Source organism: Lepidothrix coronata, unplaced genomic scaffold (genome assembly GCF_001604755.1).
Source record: "Lepidothrix coronata isolate B3197 unplaced genomic scaffold, Lepidothrix_coronata-1.0 Scaffold7, whole genome shotgun sequence".
In the NCBI taxonomy this organism is placed as follows: Eukaryota; Metazoa; Chordata; class Aves; order Passeriformes; family Pipridae; genus Lepidothrix; species Lepidothrix coronata.
In genome coordinates, this window is record NW_016690187.1 from 2,647,590 (window position 1) to 2,671,190 (window position 23,601).

The 23,601-nt window shown below is 40.9% G+C and overlaps 1 protein-coding gene across 5 annotated transcripts in view; it reads left to right on the top strand.

Moving 5' to 3' along the window:
- Window positions 1–23,601, top strand: part of SPATS2L (spermatogenesis associated serine rich 2 like) — an 83,375-nt gene that overhangs the window by 3,393 nt on the left and 56,381 nt on the right. For 3 of the 5 annotated variants that reach the window (XM_017836219.1, XM_017836203.1, XM_017836212.1), the window contains exon 2: window positions 16,108–16,184. The exons of the other annotated variants lie outside the window; for them this stretch is intronic. The gene's annotated coding sequence lies outside the window, so the exon portion shown is untranslated. The remainder of the gene's footprint in view (window positions 1–16,107; window positions 16,185–23,601) is intronic. 5 annotated transcript variants of the gene reach the window in all.

Sequence of the window (23,601 nt, forward strand, 5' to 3'; positions counted from 1 at the left end):
CAGGACTTCTGCTTCCGATGTATATCTGGAAGTGGCATCATGGGTGCTTCCTGCAGAAAAGATTTTGGCACCGGTACTGCAGTCTGGTAACATGCCAAGGACCAGCTCCTTGCCTGATGTAATTTGATAGGGCAGTCAGAAGAGCTAAATCCAACTGGCACCTTGACCAACAGTGTGTGCAAAATGTTGGTTTCGGGTGCCATTAGTGGGAGCGCAAGGAGTATAAATTTTGAGATGTGGAAAGAAGCTGGGGAGTGAAAACTGACACTTTTTGATTGTTTAGCTTCACAGTACATGGGTGGAACATATAGGTGAAGAGGGCAAGTCTGATAGCTGTGACTCTTGTTTCTGAATGGAAGTACAGTAATTCCCTAGTTCTGAGTATTGGGTAGAAGAAATTTGGTTTAGTTTATTAGCTTCTACTGTCATTCCTGCTGAAAGTTTGTCCATATGAAGCTTGTTTAGAAACGCTGTAATGAAATCAGGTGTGTAAATCCCATTTTGAGTGTGTGTGCATTTTTGCATGTAAAATCCGGGAACTGAAGTGTGATTGGGGTGGGTGGAGAAGTAAAACATTTCTTACTTCTGGGAAGTTGTCAGCAGTAATTGACCTCTTTTTGTGAGGGACTTCAGAAACAGACTTCAAAATTAGAGTCTAATGCTTGTTTCTCAATATAAAAAAAGGTCTTTTTCTTGAATAGACCATCTTATACTTTATGAGTGGTGCCAAATTTGCTCAATTACTAAACTGATTATTAAACAACACTGACAATGCTTTCACTTATTATCCCAGTACAATTATACTTCTACTAGATGTTGTACCAAAAAAGCTTCTGATGATTTTCTGTTTACACAAGGCAAATAGTGCTGCAGACCCTAATTAGGGTTTGGGAATAAAGTCAAAACTCTGCATGTGTTTTAAACTTCTCTTGTAGAACAACAATAATACAGAGTGGCTGCCCATCTTTTTGTAATACAAAAGAGACTAATCTAAAAATATGCTCTGCATGTACATAGTAGGAAAGGACTGTGGCATAACATTTTCAAAGCGTGTTCTTTTCTTGGTCTGCTTTTAACTGAAGTTATGCAGTTTCTTCAAAACCCAAGAATTACAAATGAATCTGCAATACTTTGTGACTCCTTGTCCTTTCCTTCAGACAAAAGGCCCTTTCAATCCATTGTGGAACAGTCACTGATTTTCATGTGGTCATTCAAGAAAAGGATAGCGATTGGCCTTCATAATAGGCCTTTCAGTACTCTCTCTAGTGGTTTGCTGACTGAAAAAAAAAATGCCTATGGCTGTGTACTGTGTCCTGCGTTTAAATTACTGACGAATGTATCTCCCAAGTGTTGGAAAGGCAAGAGTTCAAATGGCAGAGAAGCCTCACCTGTTTGTGAATACTGGCGTGCTGCTGCTCAGGGCTGGGGACAGATTTTGGCCTGTGTGAACTGGTACAGTTTTATTGGATTTTCTTTGAAGGTCTGTTCTATTTCTTTTTTTTTTTTTTAAGTGGTAACTTAAGCCTGTGCTTCTAAGAGGGCTGATGTTGTTTTATGTCCTGAGTGGTGCTGAGCAATGTTATCTGTTCATGCTGTGCATAGCCAAGTGAATTGTCAGAATGATTTCTTGGGAGGTGACTATCCTCAAAAGTTGTGGGTGTGTTCTGAGTTAGCATTCAAGGAGCAGCTACCACTGGTATATTGACAGTGCAGTCTCATGGAGTTATCTTTCTGGGCTGGTAAGGCCAACCTGCCTGGCAGCATTTCAAAATAAACACCTTGTGTTCAGGAGAGGTAGACTGGTGTTTGTTGTCCCAGCTTTATGTAAAATCTGAGCAAGAATTTGTGGTGTTTGACTGAGTCTTACCCGGAACAGCACCAAAAGATATTGTCTGTGCTATGAGACATTTCTGAGTGGTGGTAGCGCTTCAGGATCCTGGCTGATTTTTTTTTTTTAGAAACCTGTGCAATACTTGCCCTGAAGGTTCAGCACTGAAGTGTCTGCTTGAGTGCTGTCCATGGCACCTGGCTTTCCTCACTGCTAAAGACTAGTGCATGGTGGCAGATCAGGACTTGAGGCTTTCTGATTGGGTTAAGTACAACTGCCAGGAAAGAGTATTTGGACTCTGGATGAAAGCTCAAGCATGTAGTCAAATGGTCTTTTCAGACTAAATTACTTAGTAATATATAAAACCAGCTTTCAGTATGTATTGTCCCATGCACATCCACTTTGTGGCTTCCTCTTCTGTACTACACTTAAGCTATCCACTTTTAGTATTTAAATTACAGTGTCGTGTATGGTTCTCTGTGTAAAATTAAATGCAATAAAAGCACTGCACATGCAGCTTGGGTGTGGTGGTACTTCTCAATGGGAATGTATTCAGAGCTCTGGTTTATGCTAGTAGTGAAAAAACCTACGAGTCCCAAAATGTCATCACTATGGGACTTCTCCTTTATGTGTTAATGGAAGCAATAACTATCTTGTGCAGGAACATTAGCCTGTGTAGAATTTGATTTAGTGGTCTTTTGGACTTGGTCTGAATGCAATGTTGCCTTTTCTGTGTTTCTGTTTTCCAGTAATAACTTAGTTCTGGCTAGAAATTTTGAGTTGGCTGGTTTGTTAAGGTGCTGGCATGAAGTTATGCTTTGGTGTTAGAATTGGAGCTTGTGCTCTGTGTGCTGGATATGTTGGAGTGAGGGGTGGTGTGGAGATATACTGCTTGCACAGCACTCAGGTGGAGATAAGCTTTGCCATCTGTTCCCACAGCTACTGTTTCCCATCTTGTTATTAGGATGAAAGAGAGAAACCTACTTCTTGTTAAAGTCCTTGAGAGTTTCTTCCTCCACAGTAACCAAATTACAGTGTATACAAACAAGTGGAAGGACTAGATGATTCATCTGGCCAGGCAAGAGGCAGCCAGGTCTGAAGTGTCAGGAAAGAAAAGGAAAAAGGAGTCAAAAGATCAGGTCTACTATCAGATGCAGAGTTCTAGCACAGGTAGGACAGGAGGTGCCTGGGAAAAGTCTGCAGTGTGAGGAGAATACAGGTGAACTAGAGCAGCTGCTGTGTAAGAAGAGTGCCTGGAGGCTTGTAGTAGTGAAGAGAGCAGAACATGGTGGCTGGAAGGAGCCCTGGTGGGGAGGAAAGTTGGGGAAGATCCCAGGGCCCAGAAGGAGATCTGGCAGTCAGAACCAGTCTGATTGTATCTGTTTAGTCACTCAAGTGGGAATGGAAGCTCATGAGGTGAGAGTGAAAGGGTAGAATTACAGGGAATATCTTTTCTATGCGGTGGTAATACAGGATCAGGGCTTACCTAGCTCTCATGAGGTTTTCCTCAGGTTTGGCCTTTTGGTTAAGGATCTGTTGGAAATTGTGTGCTTGCAGCATTTTATATGTTACTAATTTAGAGCCAGATTCTCCTAGGTCTTATACTCAATGAAATCCACAAATACAGTTTGGCCCATTGTCATTGCTTCCTTGTCACTCAAAAAAAACAGCTCTCCTTTTTTTGTCTGTTGCTAAAACCATATACCTGTCTTAAGTATTTGTGCTCTTGGGCCTTGTTAGTCTACATATGCTGATTATGTACCAAATTGCTGGTGGATTAGAAGTTTTTGCAGAAGACAAGAGAACATGGTTGGCATAGAGTTGATTGCGATAATGTAATTTTTTTAATGTAGTAATTATTATTTTATCCTAAAAGAAGTAAAATAAATATCCAAACAGTGATGTGTTGGAGAAGCCTTGAGCAGAGCAGACAATCAGCTTTCCATCAGAACTGTGATTCTTTTGTGTTTATCTTTTTGTGTGAAAGGAGACTGTGGAAAATGTAGTCATTTTTCTGGCACACACTGAAGACAGAAAATCTTCAATATCGGTGGAGTTGCACTTTTGTGATACTAGTGTAAAATCAGTATCTTTCCTTATGATCTTTTAAATATTTATATTAAGTTCTCCTTTTTTTGTTAGTTTTAAAATTAAATTCATTGAGCTTTTTTGATATGAGATGAAACTCTTCACATGTCTGAAATATGTGCAGTCTAGGTGCTCTGCAGCTTAGTTTCTAGGGAAGGGATATTTCAAACTAAGGTCCTGTCAGAGCTCTACGTGTGTTGGCAGTTTTGCAGCACTTTGATTTGAGTAGGAGTTTGGTTCTATGTCCTTAGCCAGGATTATGGCATGAGAGACAGCTGTGGAGCAGGCTGCAGCAGCGTGCTGCCTTTCGCTCCAGGTAGTGCTCAGGCCTGGAGTGTCTGGCTGTCCTGTGGGAGGGTCTAGAGTCCACAGGGTGTTTTGGGGTGAGGGATACTCCATGATGTGAAGTGTTGTATTTCATTTTGTAGTGAAGAGAGTAAGCCTATGAAACCAAGGAAGATCCGAACAAGGATGTTTGGATGTGGATACCCTGCCCCTGGAGGCCAGATTGGTTAGGGCTCTGGGCAACCTGATCTAGTGGTTGGCACTCCTCCCCACAGCTGGGGGGTTGGAACTAAATGATTTTTAATGTCCCTTCCAACCCAAGCTATTCTATGATTCCATGATTTGGTGGTCTGAAAGTCACTCTGCTGCTGCATAATATTGCAACAGATGGTCATGTGTGTAAATTCATGCATTGCACTGCCATGAGTACAATGAGGATTGCACTGAAGAGATGACCAAGAGGGGACCTCATTAGTAAATATCTAAAGAAGGGTGCCAAGAGGATAGTTCCAGGGTCTGCTTGGTGGTGCCGAGGACAAGAGGCAATGGGCAGAAACCGATGCACAGGAAGTTCCACTTGAACACGAGGAAGAACTTTTTTACCATGAAGTAACTGCGCACTGGAACAGATTGCCCAGAGAGGGTGTGGAATCTCCCTCACTGGAGATATTCCAGAACCATCTATGGACCTAATCTATGCAATGTGCTCTGGGATGACTCTGCTTGAGCAGGGAGTTTGATCCCATCCACTGTGACTCATTTTGTGGTTCTGTGATCTCTTGGCAAAGAATGATGGGTTTTCTTTTTCTTTGCTACTAGGATGAGGTTCAGGTTAGGGTTAACATTAGGGTTAGCATTTTAACACCTGATTTCCTTCTCTTAAGTTACACTGTATCCAACCCTGATTATTTTGCATGTTACCCTATAGATGAGGAGAGGCTGGAAGTTTTTAATTTCTTTCCTGGTGTTGGAATTTCAGAGATGTTGAGTGCAGGATGTTTTAACTGGAATTGTGTACAGTCAGGTCCTCTGAAAATCAGCCTGTAGGTGAATGATGGTACCTTCCAAAGCGTTTCAACGAGAATTGCCAAAGAGCAAAACCTGGTTTCTTAAGCTGTAACAAGGGACTTTTTAAATGGAAGAGGGATCATCTTGTAGTTGCAAGGTCTGTTAAGCTGCAAAAAGGTTAGTCATTACCATTGTTGCGTCATATTAAAAGAATGAAGCAGTGTAAATGCAGTCATTAATTAAACCGAAAAGCACGATTTTAAACTACTGTTCACTATTTTACATAAATAATATCTTCTTTGTTTGGAGAGCTGCTTAGCCTAGTACTAAAGATTCCATTCTGTGAATTGAAAAATCTCGAGTTTGTTGTAACTGATGGCAAAACCCAGACATTTTCTATCATAGTATGTGCTCATTCTGGGCTGAACTTGGCCTACCAGGCTCTGCACCCTCTTTGAGCTGCATGTGAAGTCAGAGCCCAGGTCTTCAGAAGTGGTTTAAGAGAGAGAAGTGGTCAAACAGCGTGATAGCAAAGGGCTGTTTTTCTGCGGTGCCAAAAGGACCTGGGCAAGGACAACACGTTTCAAAACGCTGGTCTGTAAGGCAGGAGTGTGGTGAAGGTGCTTCACCACCTGTATGGGAGTGGGGCTCTTGCCAAGCTGCCTTCCTGCTGCAGGCCTTATGGCTGGCGTGGGGAACCGCTGGAGCTGGTGCCAACTGGCTGCTGGGGTGGCTTGGGAGGGCTGCTGCTGAGTGTGCTGGTTTTGTTGGATTTTGTCTTTAAACAAATTTGGGACCAGACTCCCTAAAAGGCTTTGTCTTTTGCTCGTTTAGGATTTTTTCTGGGAGGGACCTCAAGGACTCTTATGCGCTACATTTTTGGACGTTTTCAGTTTGCAGTACTGACCACAGAAAGAGCTTTGGGAAGTAATCTGCTGTTAATTGAAATGGAAAATACAGCAGATGGACTCTTAAGAGAAAGGCCATAAATTATTAAGTGTCTGTGTTAATACAGTTGTAGAAAGGTGCCTATTCATGGATTAAAGTTTAACACCCCCACCCCCAAAAAAACCCCAAATAAAACCAACAATATAGCCACAGGAAGTTCCACCTGAACATGAGGAAGACCTTCTTTACTGTGCAGTGACCATGCACTAGAGCAGATTTCCCAGTGAGGTTGTGGAATCTCTCTCACTGGAGATATTCATATACTGTCTAGATGCAATCCTGTGCCATGTGCTTTGAGATGACCCTGCTCGAGCAGAGAGGTTGGACCAGATGACCCGCTGCGGTCCCTTCTAACTTTACCCATTCTGTGATTCCATGAAAAGATGTAATCATTTCAGTCTTATTTTGTAATTTGGTAATTCTGCTTTTAATGGTCAGCTGTTACAATGTGTTGTAGTCCTGAACATACACCAGGAGTTGTTTCTCTGGTTTCTCAAGTTCATTGACTTAGATAATTCACTAGAAGAAAGGTACTTATGTACCAAGGCAGCTGAGATAATTCTAAATTTTAACACATTTGTGATCAAGGTGAATATGAGGTGGTCAGACAGTGTGAGTGTTTGAAATCCGCAGGTATGGATGTTAAGGGGTTTTGCTTACATGTGAAAACTTCAGTTCATACTGAAGAATAAAGTTATGGGTGATACGAGCAGAGGTCCATCTGTGAAAGCCAGGAGGCCTTGGAAACAAGCAAGATAGGTTGTAGCTCTTGTATGCCACTTCCCTCTTCTATTTAAGCAGCAAATATCTTAGGAAATAAGATGGGAAAATAAACAACATCAATGTACTATGAGTTTGCAAAGCTAGAACAAACAGAAGGCTGATGGTTCGGGAAGCAAAGGTTGGGCTAGAGATGGTAGCTTGGCCACGTTGCATGCATGTAATGTTTTCCATGCAACTTTCTTTCGTTAAAGAAATGTGATGTTACTTTTTTTAGTGTACCATAAAATATGCAGACTCTGTCTTGTGGGTGAGTGGATATTACTGGAATAAACTTTACTCTTGGTGTTTCAAAGGCACTTGGAGCAGAGATACCAAGTTCATAAGTCAGCTGCTGAGGCTCAGTGGCAGCAGTAAATGCATGTTTGTTCCTAGGAAAGTAAATGTAGACATGAATTCAGAATAAATCATCCATATAGAAGATGCTATGCCAATAAACTGAGGCAAACTGATTTCCTCTAACATGGGATGTATCTGAGTTCACTGAAGGCATTCCAGATTTGCACCAGCACTTACTTTTGTCCAAACTTACTAGCAGACTAGAAAACCACACTGTATTTTTTCTTTATTTTAGCTAGATTCCTTTGTAACTAAAAGACTGACACAAGCATTTCAGCTGAAGCCCAGGCAAAAATATTTTAAGTCATCAGAGAAACAGTAAGTTCCAGCGTGAGAAGTTTACTTAAAAACTTTGGGTGTTATTTTGTTATTTGTATGTCATTCCCATGAAAAAGCTGCTTTGACGTACAAATTACTGTTTTGTGGAACCTTCTGTCTCAGGGCTGTGAGAGCTCTGTGCTTTCCTTTGTGAAATATCACATGGGAATGAGATCTCATTTACACTCATGACAGAGTCTGACCAAGATCCCCTGGGTAATTGTGCTCCTCCTTTCTATTAAAACTTCAAAAGAGGCTAGAATTATATTTACATTTGGAAATTGATTTCATTCTTCATTTTTGTTCATTATGATCCCATTCTTAGAATCCAAATGCACAAGAAAAGAGAGTATTTCCCCATGCTAAATGGAGAGAAATAAGGATTGGAGTTTTATATGAGAAGGAGTATGTCTAATCTCTGTGCTGTACAAACATGCTTTGTGGTTGTGTTCAGCTCTTGTAGGAGTGCCACGGAGGAGAGAAGAGCGTGAAATTGTGTAGACGATAGCTGGCTGGGAGTTCTCAGTCCTCTTCCTGTCCACACATCAGGCCAACTGCGGTGGAGTGAAGTGGAATCAGACCATATAACATATGCTGGACCCTGGGTATAGTGGTTTCTTTCTGAGCAGGATGCAGTGCAGTAGGACCTGCTCCAGTGGGTGTTGCAGGGTGTACATCCCTCTGCTGGGCTAGTTTCTGGTAGAGCTTCACAGGAGGTGCTCTCTTCTTTGAACTTCAGATCCACTTACGTTGTTGTAAAGGCAAACTTAACACTGTCGTTATGACATGATGTAGCGTTGGCACACAGCTCTACTTTTTGCATTCATGGTGTGATGTTTTTTCAGAAGCAAAGGAAGGGTGTTAGTAGACCAAGATCCCTGAAATTCCCTTGTCTCAGTGTCCTAGCGTTACTTGGAGGGGACATCTTTAGATGTGGTCTCTAGTTGGGGCTTTTTGGTGATTTTAATTCTTATTTATTGTAGTCTTTGATATCTGGTAATGCACAATAAACCCAGTATCAGGTGGATATCAGTATGAGGAAAAGTTGGAAACCTGTTCTGCAGGATTGAGCTTTTTAATGCACCCTGTGGACTCTCAATACCTGCATATTGTGTATGTTAAGCTCAAATCTGCTATAGCCGAGTTGTGTTGCTTTTGGTACTATCTCCCTGCCCTACCTGTGAGACTAAGGTGCTGTTAATTGCAGTGTAAACTCGGTATCCACAGCCTTGATGCACTGTCCACCACACGTTGGCTGTGCTCAGTAGACACTCTTTGTCTCCTAAAATAAACCCTCATCAATTAAAAGCATATGCACTCAGACATACTTTCTCTGCCTCTGCTTATTTAGATAAGCAAATAATTTTAACTTTTAAAAAAGCGTCATTTGCATACTTCTCTTTCTTAGACTATGATTATGTCTTGAAATGTATATACAAAAGTACATACAGTGGCTTTTCTATTAAGAAAATGTCTGTTTTGGAGCAGTTAAATTGCTTTATAAAGTGCTGAATAAAAACTGTTTGACAGAGTGAGGACACAACTGATTTTGCTTCAGTGTGCAAACTGTGAAGTACTACTTCCTTCAGAAGCTTCTGTCCTGCTGTTGGGAGGCTGAAGACAGATTACCTGGAGGATGTGCCAGTTGGAAAATGGTGCTGATTGCAGTCACATTGAAAATAAGGTGTTTCAGCTGTAATTCGTTATAGAAGCTGTAAAACGCTTAATTGTTCTGATGTGCTAGAGGTGAAATGGAGGGTAGGTTTCTAACCAGAAAATAACATAGTGGATTTTTTTTTTCAGTTTGGTTACACTTTTTATCACCAACTTTTAGCATTAATTCTAAGGCTATGTTCTGTGTAAATGAACATACTGAAATTTACGTGGGTCCACAGTGAATATTCTGACGAATCTGTGGAGGTTATTTTTAATTTGTTAACACACTGTCTGAGACACAGTGTTTTTGAGTTCCCAAGCCTCAGCCAGAGGAAGCTCTCCTGACAGATTGACCTTTCAGTGTGCAAAAGCGGCAAGTAAAATTCGGGGTGGCTCCAAGTGGCAGCAGAACTCAATTCAGAGGGAGGCAGTTTTCACACAGAGGCACGAAGAGTCCACAGATCATACAGAATCTTTTCCTCATTCTTTTTAGGGTCTCGTGGCCCCTGAAGTGTAAAAAATGGAGATCCTATAGCTCTCCTAGGCACTGAACACATCCTGGCTGATCAGGGTATCAGCAATTGTCTTAACCAGCGCTTTCCAGCTTTGTGACGTTGCTTGGTTACCATCATTCCCACAACTCTCAAATAAAGAAAGCAAAGTAAATGTAAAAAAAAAAACCTGGTTTCTATTTATGGGCCAGGCTACTGTACAGATCCAAACAAAACAGAATTGTAAATCCTCTACAACTTCTTTAATGATAATTTTTTCCTTAAGTATTCCACTTGGCTACTCCCAAAGGCTTTCCGTATTAAATATGTTTTTTCAGTATATCGGACTATTTCTAGGATTCTCTACAAGTTCATTAAATTCAGAAGCTGGAATCTTGACAAATAATAGCTTGTGTTGTCGGGCAGTCTTGCTAACTCCAGATGGGATACTGCCTTTTCAGCCATACTTTATGTGCATCCTCAGTTCAGGGCAGGGAAGAGGGTGCAAAGGTTAGCTTGGAATGTGTTGGGGAGTATTTTCTTTAGTAATAATAATGAAGAACTGTCATAACCATTTGGCTGAAGATGTCATGTCATTTTTTGAATATTTCCAAATGTGGCTTCAGAAGTCCTCTTCTGCCCTTAAGGAAATAATTTTGACTTGTGTTTCAGGGAAAATTCTCTTCTTAATTCCAATTAGCTGATCTTGACAAACTATACAGACACTCTGAGAGCCAAGTAGAGCATATGTGCCTGGGTAGCTATTCTGTTGCTCTGCCTGCTCCACTGGAGAGTTCTGCAAAGTGGAAAGTATCAGTTTTTTCACTTTCAGACTGAAATAGATAACTAAGACAGTCATATTGCTGTGTTACAAATAAGTCTCTTTTCATGAAGTTTATTCCCAAAACAAGGCTTTTCTGGGAGCTTGTCGATGGGTTTCTTGGTGCAGAGAGCTTTCTGTAAATGTACTAGGGTCATAAATAGTCTGCCTGGAGTTGGTTACAGAAACCCTCTTACTGTTTCTGATAGTGGAGAAAAGTAAAATAAGTGGAGATATGTATAAGTCAGACAGAGATCGAGGAAAAATAAATGTATCCAAGTAAAACATTCCCAGCTGTGGAAAAACTATCCTCATCTATCAGAAGTATGGTACATATAGGAAGCTGACAGCAATTCTTGTAGGAAGTAGAACTTCTAAGCATTGCCCTATGCTCATTGTCTGAGAGCTGGTGCTTTAATGGGGCAACAATTAGGTCCTCTAACCATTTTGGGCTTCCAGTGGGTCCTGTTCCTCTGACAATGGACTTCTAAGAGAGATTTCTCATCTGGTGAGATACTAGGTGTCGTACTGTGTGGTGTGGAATTTCCAGTGTCATCTGGCTCACATATGTCTGTGTTACGGATCTATTCCAGCTCCAGTTCTGTCAGGAAGAATTGGGTTAGGCCATTAATACTTTGAGAGTAACTTGTTGACTGATGTTACATTAGGAGGAGTAACGAACTGAAATAAGGAGATCACTGTTAGGAGAATAAAGGTGCTTACAGGCTCTGGATGAGGACTTGTTTTAAAAAATGTATCTATAAAGCTTCTGAGCCCATCTTGATGCTCTAGCTCACATCAGAGTTTCCATACAACAAGGAAGAGCTTCAAAGACCAGAAGAACTGGATATTTAAGTCCTTTAAGATGTATAGATCATAGTAAACACCAGAGTTGGTTTGTGTTTTAGATCATGCTGTGTCGTGCTGACCGAAACTGAAAGAATGCCAGTTGTATGTCTGGTTCCATGCTATGAGGGCCTTCAAGAGCAAATTTTCCCCTTGACAGGACAATACAGCATTTGCAGGTTTCCTTCCTTTCTGGGCCAGTGTTGAACATGAATCCTCTCCTTTGCCATACTGTGGTATTCTTATCAGGCTTTTGCCACTGGACAGAAATCTGGCATAGGATGAGAGCTGGTCCAATCCTGAAGTTTTTATTTGGTTTTTTCCCAATCCTGAAGTCAACAGATTCTTTTGCTATACAATCTCTGGCAAATATCAGATGAGGATGGTTTCAGTCAGAGAGCTTAAGCTGCTTTACAACCATATGCATCTTTTGTTGTAATAAGAAACGCACGTTGTGAATGTCGATATGAATTGTCCTCTGAAGGCTGGATCCTGCTGAGTGTGCTTAACACTGCATTCCCTGGCCAGAGCTGGAAACTGTAGTGCACAAGATGGAGCATCGTGGGTTAGTTGTAAAGGCAGGCAGGGTTGTTATTAATTGACTGAATACTGAGATGCAAAACAGGATCTTAAAAATGTGTTGAAGTGTAGCAGTGACTGACAAGGAACCTTGTTTGCAATGACTGCATCAGAGCTTACAGTCTGTGTTGGCTGTAAGGCTGAGGCTTAACTGTCAAAGACAGGGAGGTTTGCTTTCCATGTGCTGAATAACTGCACTGGCCATTAGGGAAATGTGACTTGCTAGCTGGGCCAAAATCAAAACCCCAAAAAGGACCAAAAAAATGCCAGTGCCAAAACTGTCAACAAAATCTCACTTTTTTTATGTGTGCGTACCAGCAAATGCCAAATAATCTTTGCACTTGGTCATATCAACATTCAGTAGAAGATTCCCTGCCTTCTGTTGACTTCCTTCTCACCTAAATGTTCCATCAGTGGCCTCACCAGAGAAATATCCTGGAAAGAAAGTTAACCATAGTCCATTGTACGCTTGTGTTATCAGCATTCATCCCAACTCAGCATGCCTCTGATTCCACCTATAAACCTAGGTTTCAATTTTTTTTCTGAAAAAAATAAACAATAAACCAATCCAAACCAAAACCAAACAAACAACTCTTACCAGACTGGGACAAATTACTTTCAGTTTTTTTCAGTGCTGATCTTTGTCACTAGGCTATACTTTGCACTGTATTTTGCACTGTGTATAGGATATGTACACGGGAATTGGAGATTATGTTAGCTGTTAGGATCTATGAGACTCATAGGTCTATAGTGGAATTAGCAGAGTGCAGCGTTTTAGGTTTTTGAGCTCTTCTCTGTGGTAAGTATATTGTGAAATCCTAGGTTAAGGTTAGGGTCAGATTTATGCATCAGAAGAAAAGTGGTCTGAGAGCTTGTTTTACTTTTCTGAGAAATAAAGAAAATTTTTATAAGATGAGGACCCCTGTCTAGAGTGTTACATAGCTCATGCTATGCTTTGATTCTGCTCTGTAGATTCATTAAGGCCTGTGTCACAATGAATAGCTGTTGTGGTCTAGATTTAAATTTAGTACCTGGTTCTGGTGCTTGTATGTGCCATATATCACATTAATACTAGGGTTAGGGAACTGTTGAATAGGTCAGAGTTCAAGATGGAGAGGGATTTAAGTACTTGGTTTATTTGTATCTTCTACAGGTCTCTAGAGCTGCAGTGAGCATTGATTCCTGCTGGGTTTTTTGGCTTATGTTAGATTTGGGGTAGTTGTTTGTCACTGAGCTCTGCTGGATGTGCGGTTTGGTGATGTGATATCTGAGGCTCTGCATTTTTCTCTTCATTCCCTGCGGTGAGGGACAATGTGTTGAAGGTTCTGCAAGGGAGGTTTCATGTCATCTCCAGGCACATATCCTTCATCAACCATGGCTCTGGTACAAAGGAGTATGGACCACTGTTTTTTAGAGTCTGTATTCTATGGCCTGCTGAGTGACAGCATGCTTTCCTGTTTTAGGGTCCTTTTTTGTTTGAAAATAAAAATCACCTCAAGAATTGACCTTTCATTATGATGGGAAATTACCTGAAACATTTGTAGATGTTAAGCAACAGTATTTTCTGTGAGGATACATAAGTGAAATAAGTGTCCTTTTATCGGTTGTGCTTTTACTCTTGATTTCCTTTCTCCTCCCTTGAGTCATTATTTCCTGCATAATCTTTTCTTTGAAAACATGCTATGGAACATTGAGACAGTACAAAATGGTGAGTTAGGAAAGTGATCAAATTATGGAGAGATGTCCCCTAGAATTAATTTTTTTTTTTCGAGGTATTAAATCTTATTTGGTCAAACATGATAGATGTGGTATTGCTTGGAAAGAACAAACCTTTACAACACACAATAAAACTTGGCAATTTTTATAATTTTGCATATAGCATACAATTGTCTTGGCTATTTGTTGCTTTATGGTGATGCAAAACAAGAACCTTGGATTTAAATTTTTTGTTCTTGTTCTTTTGTCTTTTAAAATAAATTAAAGACTATTTTAAAATAGTCTTTAATAATAGCACTCAAAGGACAACAATTATAATTCTAACTTGACTAATTTCATACCATATTTCTTGACCACATCAAGAAATGGCATTCTGACATTACCTGTCACTTTCTTCAATATCTTATGAAGTTTAAAAGGACAAAAATTGTCAAAAGAAGTCAATGAGCAGGAGGAAAATAAATAAATATTTTTTTAAGTTTTAAAACTCTTCCCATTTTGATTTTTTTTTTTTTTTCAGATTTCAATCTTCCAGTGAAGTTGGAGAGGATTCTCTCCCACAGCTTGGGTTGAAGATCAAAAGTGGGGTTTAGCAGGCAGTGTATTTTGCAGGAAAAAAAAAGCAGAATCACTAGGGTGCCTCAGTAAAATAAAGTGCATGATCTATTTGCTGTGTTTAAATCCTAAAAATACCACCTGCAGACTATAGACAGTGCTAGAAGGAATTAAATGTCCATATGTTGGTGTAAGAAATGCAGTAACTATTAGGAAGGTTGCTGTCTTACTCTGTTTTAATCCACTTGCTCACTAGAGAAAAGGGATGAGTTCTCAGCTCTTCCTTGTGTCTCTCTGAAGGAAATAAATTACCGAGTCTTGCCCTTGCTTGCACCAAAGAACAAACTATTGGTAAGGCCATAGCATAGGCCTCTTCCTGAGTGCTTGGTTGGGGTATTCTGCTCAAACACGAGGAGCTGGGTATGCTTTCCTCACCAGGTTTCCAACCCCTCTATTCATCTCATGGATCTGTGCCTGTGTAGATTCCAACACCCAGAAGTGCTCTTTAACACTGACATGTGTGAGTACTTGTATTTCTTCATCGAAGCGTCACATTTTAAATTGCTCTATTCATTCCTTTGATTTTGAACATAGCTGTGACTCAGCAAGCCATGCAGAAATATGTGTTTAAATTGCAATGGACTTTGGGACCTAAGCTGTGAGAGTCTTTGTTGTGAGAGCCTTTGCCAGGTGAAGTGCTTCAGGGAACATCTGGCTGTTTCGGATGCAGAAGCAATTAAGAGCTTTCTGCCATGCTTTAAAGTAAAACCTGTGATGCTGACAGGACTTCAGCAGTCTAAAATTCACTTTGGCAAAACGTAGTTTTGTAAGGATAAAATGGATTAAATAGGACAGCAGTCACACACTTCTAGTCTGTTACAGAGAGTATTTTGTAATACAGAAGGAAAAATTAGCAAAGACAATCTAGTCATAGTAGAGGCTGATTTCAGCAGTCTGGATGTCCAGAAATGTCACAATATACTTTTAGGGGTTAGCTGGGGGACTGCTGAACAGATCTTATTCCAAAGCAAACAAATACCAGTCTGCAACCCAATAGCAACCAGAGAGGAACAATTTCTGTCTGACATGCATGGTAAACCATTGACCAGTTCATGATTGCCTTCTCCTTGCAACTGTGGAAGAGAATGCAGAACTTAACTACTTCCTCCTTGCTAATGAAATTGGAAAATCAGTTTCCATTTGTCTGTGTAGGAAGGTAAACAGGCTCTCAGCTTTCCATGTGGTTGTGTGTCCTTAACATTGGGGACTGTTCCTCTGAAATTTATATGCAAATAAGCAAAGACTTTGTACTGTGAACAAAGTGCTGGTGTGACTCTTTGGGTTTTCCTTTGTTTCATCTGAGTTAGTATTCTTGAGATGATAATGTTGTTTTCTGGAGAATGACCACAGTGAAACCACACTAGTGCTGCTCAGAGAGTTTGATTGGTAACTGGCCAGTTACTGTGACTTGCACCTATGACCCTCTTGTGTGAATGGATAGAGCAATTTGCATTGCTTAGGTTTATCCTTCTGCACATCTCAACATGCTGGCTAGTTTGAGGTTAAAACATGTATTTTAAAAATGGGTTTGTTTTAAGTGGGACAGTTGTATGTGTGGTCAAGAGTAGGGCTAACAGCAAGGCTTAGGTAATTGCCTAAGCTTTCATGGCAGTGAAGATAAGCTCTTAAAAATGATAAGCCCTGTAAAAACAGGTAGGGGCACCCCATGTGTTGACCAGAGCAAGAAAGGAATGAGGAGTGTTTTTTCCACAGAAGTCTCCTGTAAGGAAAGAGCAGTAAAGTAAATCAAGAGTAAATTAACTAATTACCTTTTTTTCTTTTTTTTTAAGTTCCAGCTATTTTTGCAGAAGATAGTCTATTGGAGAGGATAGAAAAATAGGAACAGAAACTGGAGTCATTCACAGTGGTAAGATACCTTTTATATCTCTCTTTGCTAATCATTCAAACAGGAAGGTTCTTTACTTAGAGGTCTATCAGTGCAGGAACAAGAAGCCAGGAACTTTGAGGGCTTCTTTCACCAGGGCAGTGCAGCCTATTTGAACGTCTTGGAAGCTGAATCATATAGAAATCATAGAGTGTCTTGGGTTGGAAGGGACCTTAAAGGTCATGTAGTTCCAACCCCAGTGCCAAGGGCAGGGGTGCCTTTCACTAGACCAGGTTGCTGAGACCCCATCTAGCCTGGACCTGAACATTCCTAGGGATGGGCAATTTCATTTTAAGAGTCTTTCACCCCTCCAGATAAATTTCTCCTTTATCTTCTTTCTCTGTGTCACTAAGCTGGCCAGCTTATATTATGTTGTCCTACTGCTTTTCCTCATTTCCCTCCCTCCTTTTGTAATTCCTAGAACCCCTGTGAAGGTGTAACATGGTTTGCAGCTGCAAGTTTTGCCTAAGTGATATTCTGAAGTCATATCGTACATAGTCTAAGGTGTTCACAGGGTAGTGGGAAAGGGCAGCTTTGTTGTAATAAAAGCAAATGAATTAGATAAACACAGACTACAAAACTAATAAATGGGGTCTCTGTAATTGCCTCATTTTAGAGCTGGTCTAAACCCCATGGTTTTTGCCACTTATTTCAAAGAAAATATTTGTTTAAACCTATCAAGTAATTCCTTTTGCTGTTTTGTCTGAAAGTAAGCAGTTTGTCCAGCATGTTACAAAAGCCGAAGTTCAGCCTGTTCCAAGCCTGAATCTAACAAGTGGGCTAATGACCTCATCGTTCTGTGAAGTTCTAATGGACCATTTTTTTCAAATGTCTTTTAAGGTTCTCCAGTTTACTTGCAGCTTAGGACATCTGGACTGTGGTTCCTATGAATAGCTTCCTGAGAAATCTTCAATGAATCACTTTATGCCTCAATTTTAAATCTGTAAAATGAGATAACAATACTCCCGCACTTAAATGTGGGTGTCAGGATGCTAAATAGATTATGTATTGAGGTTTATGAAGTGCTTAGTCATTTTAATAAATAGGCTGAAGGAGAACTCTTTTCATTTGCACGTGTTACTCACTGCATGCACCCTCTTTCTTTGGTGGAGGGCAGTTATGCTGTTTCCTAAGGATTTCCTTTTTGCTTCAAACTTTTACACAGAATTGCTACATGGCATACTTTCAAAGCTTTTGGTGGTGGAAAGCTCACAGGGAGTGGCTGAATGGAATCAATCTGGTAGTTAATAATTCAGCATGCTAAACTCAGTAGTGGTGAGCTGTGTGATTTCCTCAAAGGAAAGAATTAAAAATATACGTGACCAAAGTGGTTCTTGCACATCTGCTGATTGCAAGTGTGGCTGAGTACATGATGAAATATTACTTGTCTGGCTATGAGCTTTATGTAACACAACTAAAGTGAGTCATGGGGTCAGTTGATGACCAGAACTTGAGCTGTCAGAAACAGATGGCCTGCCTAGAGAGCAAGATACCTTGGAAGCATCTCCACCCTTGTCAGCAATGTTATACAGCACAAGGATTTCTCAGAAGCAGTGCTGTGATTTCAGTGAAAATATGATGGTTTTTCAGCTGTACTTATCTTCCACATCAGAAAAATGTCTTGTGGCTCTGAGAGTAAGGAAACTTGCTGTCTTGTTAGTGAAGGTCCATATTTGTGAATCAGATCCTATATTTGGAGGGGCAGTAGTAGGGAGATAGGTAAAGTCCTCAGACTTGCACATGGGCTAGTTTTTCAGCTCTGAGAAGCCTTCAGGTTGCTATTAAAAGATGGCTGGTGTGTGTAAATGTTCCTAATTGGACATGAGGCCAAAGTTTTTAATCAAGTCAGAAAATCTTTTTCTGTACTCTCTCTCCACTTCTTTACCCCTTGGTAGAATGATAATCTTCTTGAGACTGTAGTTGGGCTGAGGATTATACTCAGCTCAGATATTTGGATATAAAGTGTCCTAAAACATCTAGAGAAATAATGAAGTTTTGTAGACACTGAGTACTGGGGCAAGTTCTGGATCAGAATTTGAGAAGAGAATAGTACACCAATCTGGAATGGGTTTTCTGTTTGGCTTGCTGTGGTGGGTTTATCCTGGCCAGCAGCCAAGCACTCACACAGCTCCTCACTCACTCCCCACAGCAGCTTTTCACAGTGGGATGGGAGAGAAAATAGGAAGAACAAAATCAAGACAACTCTAGAGATGAAAACAGTTTAGGATTAGTAGGTGAATAAAAAAAGCTTGGTTCAGGAGGTAAAAAACAAGCAGAGCAAAGGAGATGGCACATCAGGTGATGGCAGACCAATGCCTAGCCAGTCTCCAAACAACATCCAACTTGAAAACGAAAAAAAACGTATTTTTCTTCCTCTATCCCAGTTTTTGTTCCTGAACTTAAAGATACATTGTATGAAATATCCCTTTGGCCACTCTGGGTGAGCTGTCTCAGCTGTGTCCCCTCCCAGCCTCTTGCCCACCCTCAGCCTGGCTGTGGAGGGGGAGAACAGAGGTGGCCTTGACGCTGTGCAAGCACAGCTCAGCAGTAGTCAAAACACTGGTGTGTTGTCATCACTGTTGTAGCCACAGATCCAAAGCACAGCACCATATGGGCTGCTATGAAGAAAGTCAACTCCATCCCAGTCAGATCCAGCACAACCCCAAATTATAGTGTTTTTTTTTTTTACTTACTAATGTAATACTAAAAAAAAGAATTATCAGAAGAACAAAATCCTATTGTAAAATATTAAGAACAGAGTATTCTTGATTAAAAAGGTTTTCTTGTATGTGCAGATATGACATTTTCGTTAGAATCATGCACACTTCTGAAAGAGTTCAAAAATACTCCTAAGAATGTGCTGAAGTTTGTTTTTCTCTGAAAAATGTCTCAAAAAATTTGTTTCATGGAATTTAGTAGCACTTAAGTCCTTCTCTGAATAGGGCCTGCATATTCAAACTAACTCTGTCCTGCAGGAGGAATTCTGGAGAAAGGTCTGATGTTCACACTGGGCAAATTATCTCCAAAATGGGTAGTTTGTTAATTGCCTATAGATGCATTTTATTACTGTCTGTATAAATATGTAATTTTGTGCTTTAAATAATCTACAAGTCTTATTTACCATGAGACTGGACAGATAAAATGCTTTCGAAATTGAAACATAAAGAATTAGAATTATGTGATTATCCTAGGAAATGGAAAAACTAAAAAAAAATCTGAAATAGGAATGAAATCTTAGTTCACTTCTAAAAAAAAAAAAAAAATCAGGGACATTACTGTCAGTGTCCCTATTCTTCCCTGCAACACCTCATTTTTGATCATGTATGCTGCTGTCAATGAAAAATAAATGGCAGCTGTGTGATGCAAAGAGCAAAGATAATTCAAATTCGAGTTCACTGATTACTTTGATCAGTATTAAAGTCTGAAAGTGAAAGCAGGTTGAGCTTTCACATAATTTTTAGAGGGAATAATTGAGATTAAAGGAGACTTTTGAGTTCTTGAATTGATTCTTTATTTTTAGGATATTTGGTCTGCTCTGTTATTTCTGGCCCTTCTTTATTTCACTTGTTAAGACAGATAAGCATTTGTTCATGGTGGTGAAAAGCATCCCAAAGCCTTTGGTGAATGTTCTAGGTGGCCACCTTCAGATCTCTTACTGGGTTCGTCAGTTGATGCTGTCGTTCCAGGAGAGAGATGACATTATGGGATTTGGTTGGTCACGCAGTAAGCACAGTGAAACTGAGACTTCAGCACCTTCATGTAAGGTGTTATGCAATTTCTCATGAGTTTTTAACACTGAAGCACTGATTTGAATGAAACTTTTCTTTAGTGATGGGGAAGACTGAACATATTCATGAAAAGGCAGGCAGATGGTGAAGGCAGAACAAAATTGCTCCCTTCCAGCATGTTCTGAAATCGTTCATGCTGTAAAGGTTCATGATTAGTAGTTTTTCTTTGCCAGTGATAACTTCCATTTTTTTATTCTCTTTATGGAGCATGCACTTGGAGTAGTTTGGAAGAATTGTGGATATCTTTGTCCTCAGCAGCAAAGGATCAAATGCCTTCTCTGAGGGCAGTAGGATGGAGTGTGTATTCTGCTAGAATGGAGGATCAAGGCAGTAATCTGTGCCCTGTCTAAAAGCAGGGTGTATGTGGGGAGAAAGTGGTGAAAGAGTTCTTGTATTTTTCCTCCAAGTGCACAGTTCAGGCAGTTTAAAAACAGCTAAAGCATTTCCCTGTTTGCTGTGCTCTGATTGTGAGCAAGGTGGCTAGACTTATCTGATTGCAGTTAATGAGCAGAACCCCTGGAAAAGTAGTGAGGGATAAAATTCAGGTCTTGGAACAACTCTACCTGTGTCAATATTATTGGGAACTCTGCATATTTAAGGAAGGCAGCCAGTGGAACTGAATCTCATCCTGGCTTCTCATACATGGGTCTCTCTTTTTTTTTTTTTCTTTTTTCATTGTTGGAGAGTCCAAATACTGAGCAACTACAAGGATCTTCAGCCAAAATCTTTGGTTCTCTGGATGCCGGTGATAGAGCTCTGTTAGCCACAAAATCCAGTCACAGCTCACATCTGCTGCCTGCAGAGCCAGCCCTGCTTGTTTTGGTGTATGGCTAAATTGGAGATATGAATTTGTGGCAGCTCTGACTGTACTTTTGTCTAGGGTAAGAAATCTGTACGAGTGACTGCCAGAACTGCTCATTATGAATGAAGATGATAACTTCATGCATGGCGTCATGAAAATGCAGTCAGACACTTAGGAAAAAAACCTGGGTGTTCAGGAGTCACCTTTGCCTTTCCTTGGGAAGGCTCTAGAAGAGTGAAGGAAAGACATGACTGGTACAGGGCTTTACTGGATAAACGCTGAGGTCAGCGCTTCTGTGTTTGCACAAGCCACAGTAACTTCCTGCTTTGTTAAGCCAAGCTTTGCTTATCCCAAGTTTTGCTGTGATTTGGGCTCTCTGGGAAAAGATAACTAGCTAATAGGGAATTCAATTAGCTTTTTGGGGAAGCCTTGTTCAGCAGATGTTTGAGAAATGTTTCAGCTATGCTGCGGTGGCTTCACCCACCCCAGCAAACCTCCTGTTTGACTGGAAAACTCCTAGCCAGCTCAGCTTATTGTCTGCCAGTTCTTGCTGCTTACAGAATGGTTAGAGCAAGTTGAGGTACTGGGAGTTTGACTTGCTGAGAATTTGACTTGCTCAGTATGGTAACTCTGTTAACCAGCACATTTCTTTGATAGTGCCTACGTGCAATATATGAGAGCTTGTAAGTGCTATTGTAGTGTTCCTCATTAACAGCAATGAGAAGAGAGATTTAGCAGTTTTGAAGGGGCAATTTGAAGTTCACGTACAAAATGTGCTTTTCTGTGTGCTTATGGTCTCTTGACCCTGACTGGGTGCCTAGTGCCCACCTAAGCTGCTCTATCCCTCCCATCTCTGATAGGGGGAGAAGACATAACAAAAGGCTCAGGGACTGATCATTCTGCCATTACCATCACAGGCAAAACAGACTAGACTTGGAGAAATTAGCTTAATTTATTACCAGTCAATAAGAGTAAGATAATGAGAAATAAAACCTAAATTTTAAAAGCCTTACCCCCAGCCCTCCCTTCTTCCCAGGCTTAACTTTACTCCCAAGTTCTCTAACTCCTCCCCAGAGCGGTGCTGCTGGATGGGGAACGAGGGTCATGGTCGGTCCATCACATGTTGTCTCTGCCGTTCCTTCCTCCTCAGGGGAAGGACTCCCCACACTGGAGCAGGGGAAGAGTGTGTGGTGCCTGCCATGGGACATGGCCCTCTGTGAAATTCTCCAACATGGGGCCATCCCATGGGCTGCAGTTCTTCAGCATGGGTCCCTTTACAGAGGGTGCAGTCCTTCAGGAACAGGCTGCTCCAGCGTGGTTCCCCCACACTGTCACAAGTCCTTTCAGGAACTGCTCCAGCATGGACACTTCTCTCCGAGGGTCAGCAGGTCCCTGCCAGGAGCTTGTTCCAGCATGGGCTTCCCACAGGGACACAGCCTTCTTTGGGACCCACCTGCTCCTATGTGGGGTCCACCACAGGCTGCAGGTAGATCTCTGCTCCCCTGTGGACATCTATAGGCTACAGGGGCACAGCTGCTTCACCATGGTATTCACCACAGGCTGCAGGGGGATGTCTGCTCCGGTGCCTAGAACACCTCCTCCCCCTCCTTTTCCACTGACCTTGATGTCTGCAGTTGTCTGTCTCACATATTCTCACTCCCTCTCTCTGGTTGCAATTGCTCCTGCACAGCTCTTTTTTTGCCCCCTTCTTAACTATGTTATCCCAGAGGCACTACCATGGTTGGTGACGGGATCACCCTTGGCCAGAGGTGGGTCCATCTTGAAGCCAAGTGGCATTGACTCTACCAGACATGAGGGAAGCTTCTGGCAGCTTCTCTCAGCAGCCACCCCAGTGGCCACCCCTCCACTACCAAAACATTGCTACACAAACCCTGTACAGCATCTAAAATATGCTGGTATCCATGTTTGCCCAAGATAAATGGACTTGGCATCCTTTTAGCACAATGAGAGTTTCAGCTGGTAAGGCCTTGTGGTAACTGCAAATGAGAGCTTAATTTGATGCTTTTGAACACTAGATTTTGTGGAGCAAATAGTATATTTACATTATCCTCCAAAGCTGTGTTAAATATTCATCTGCAGAAATTCTGCATGGATGCAAAGTAATAGTCTGTCTAACATGCTACAGATTTTATCAATTGATGGACTCTGGCGTGCCAAAGATCACTTCCAGGGAGTGGGCACAAACAGATGAGCTGAAAAGTACTCTAGAGTACGTATCTGTGCTGTACAGTGTAACTGAGTTTAGCTGTCTTTGAGAAAAGTACCTCAAAAATAACACATACTTTTTTTTTTTTTTTTTTAAAATGTTCCTCATCAAATAAACAAAATACCTTCTTTTTATTCTCTGGATAAAATTACTCCATTTGCTGGTCCACCTGTCCTAGCTGGTCAAACAGCTTTATCAGGATTGCTTTTGCCAAGTTAAGAAATCTGTAATTTTTTTTTTGTAAAAAAACCGTTATACACCTGGCTAAACAGGAACCTTGGTTCATGCATGTCAGGCAGCACTTCATATGCTACTGACCTTCAGAAGCAGAAAAGTTCTCTGGCATTGCCTTCTGCGTATTGGGGTGGATATGAGAGGGAAGACTGGTTAAGGTGCCTTTGCACATTTTGGCAGTACACAGTCTGCATTGATTGACTGTGCTTTTACAATTTTGATTACATGGGGTGGTGTGGGTTTCAACTGAAAAGAATAATTTGTTTCTTTTGTGTTTTCTTTTTTCTCTAAAAAGTACAGTTCAAAGTCCGGTAAATGGTATAATAGCCACATATTTAATGTGTAATA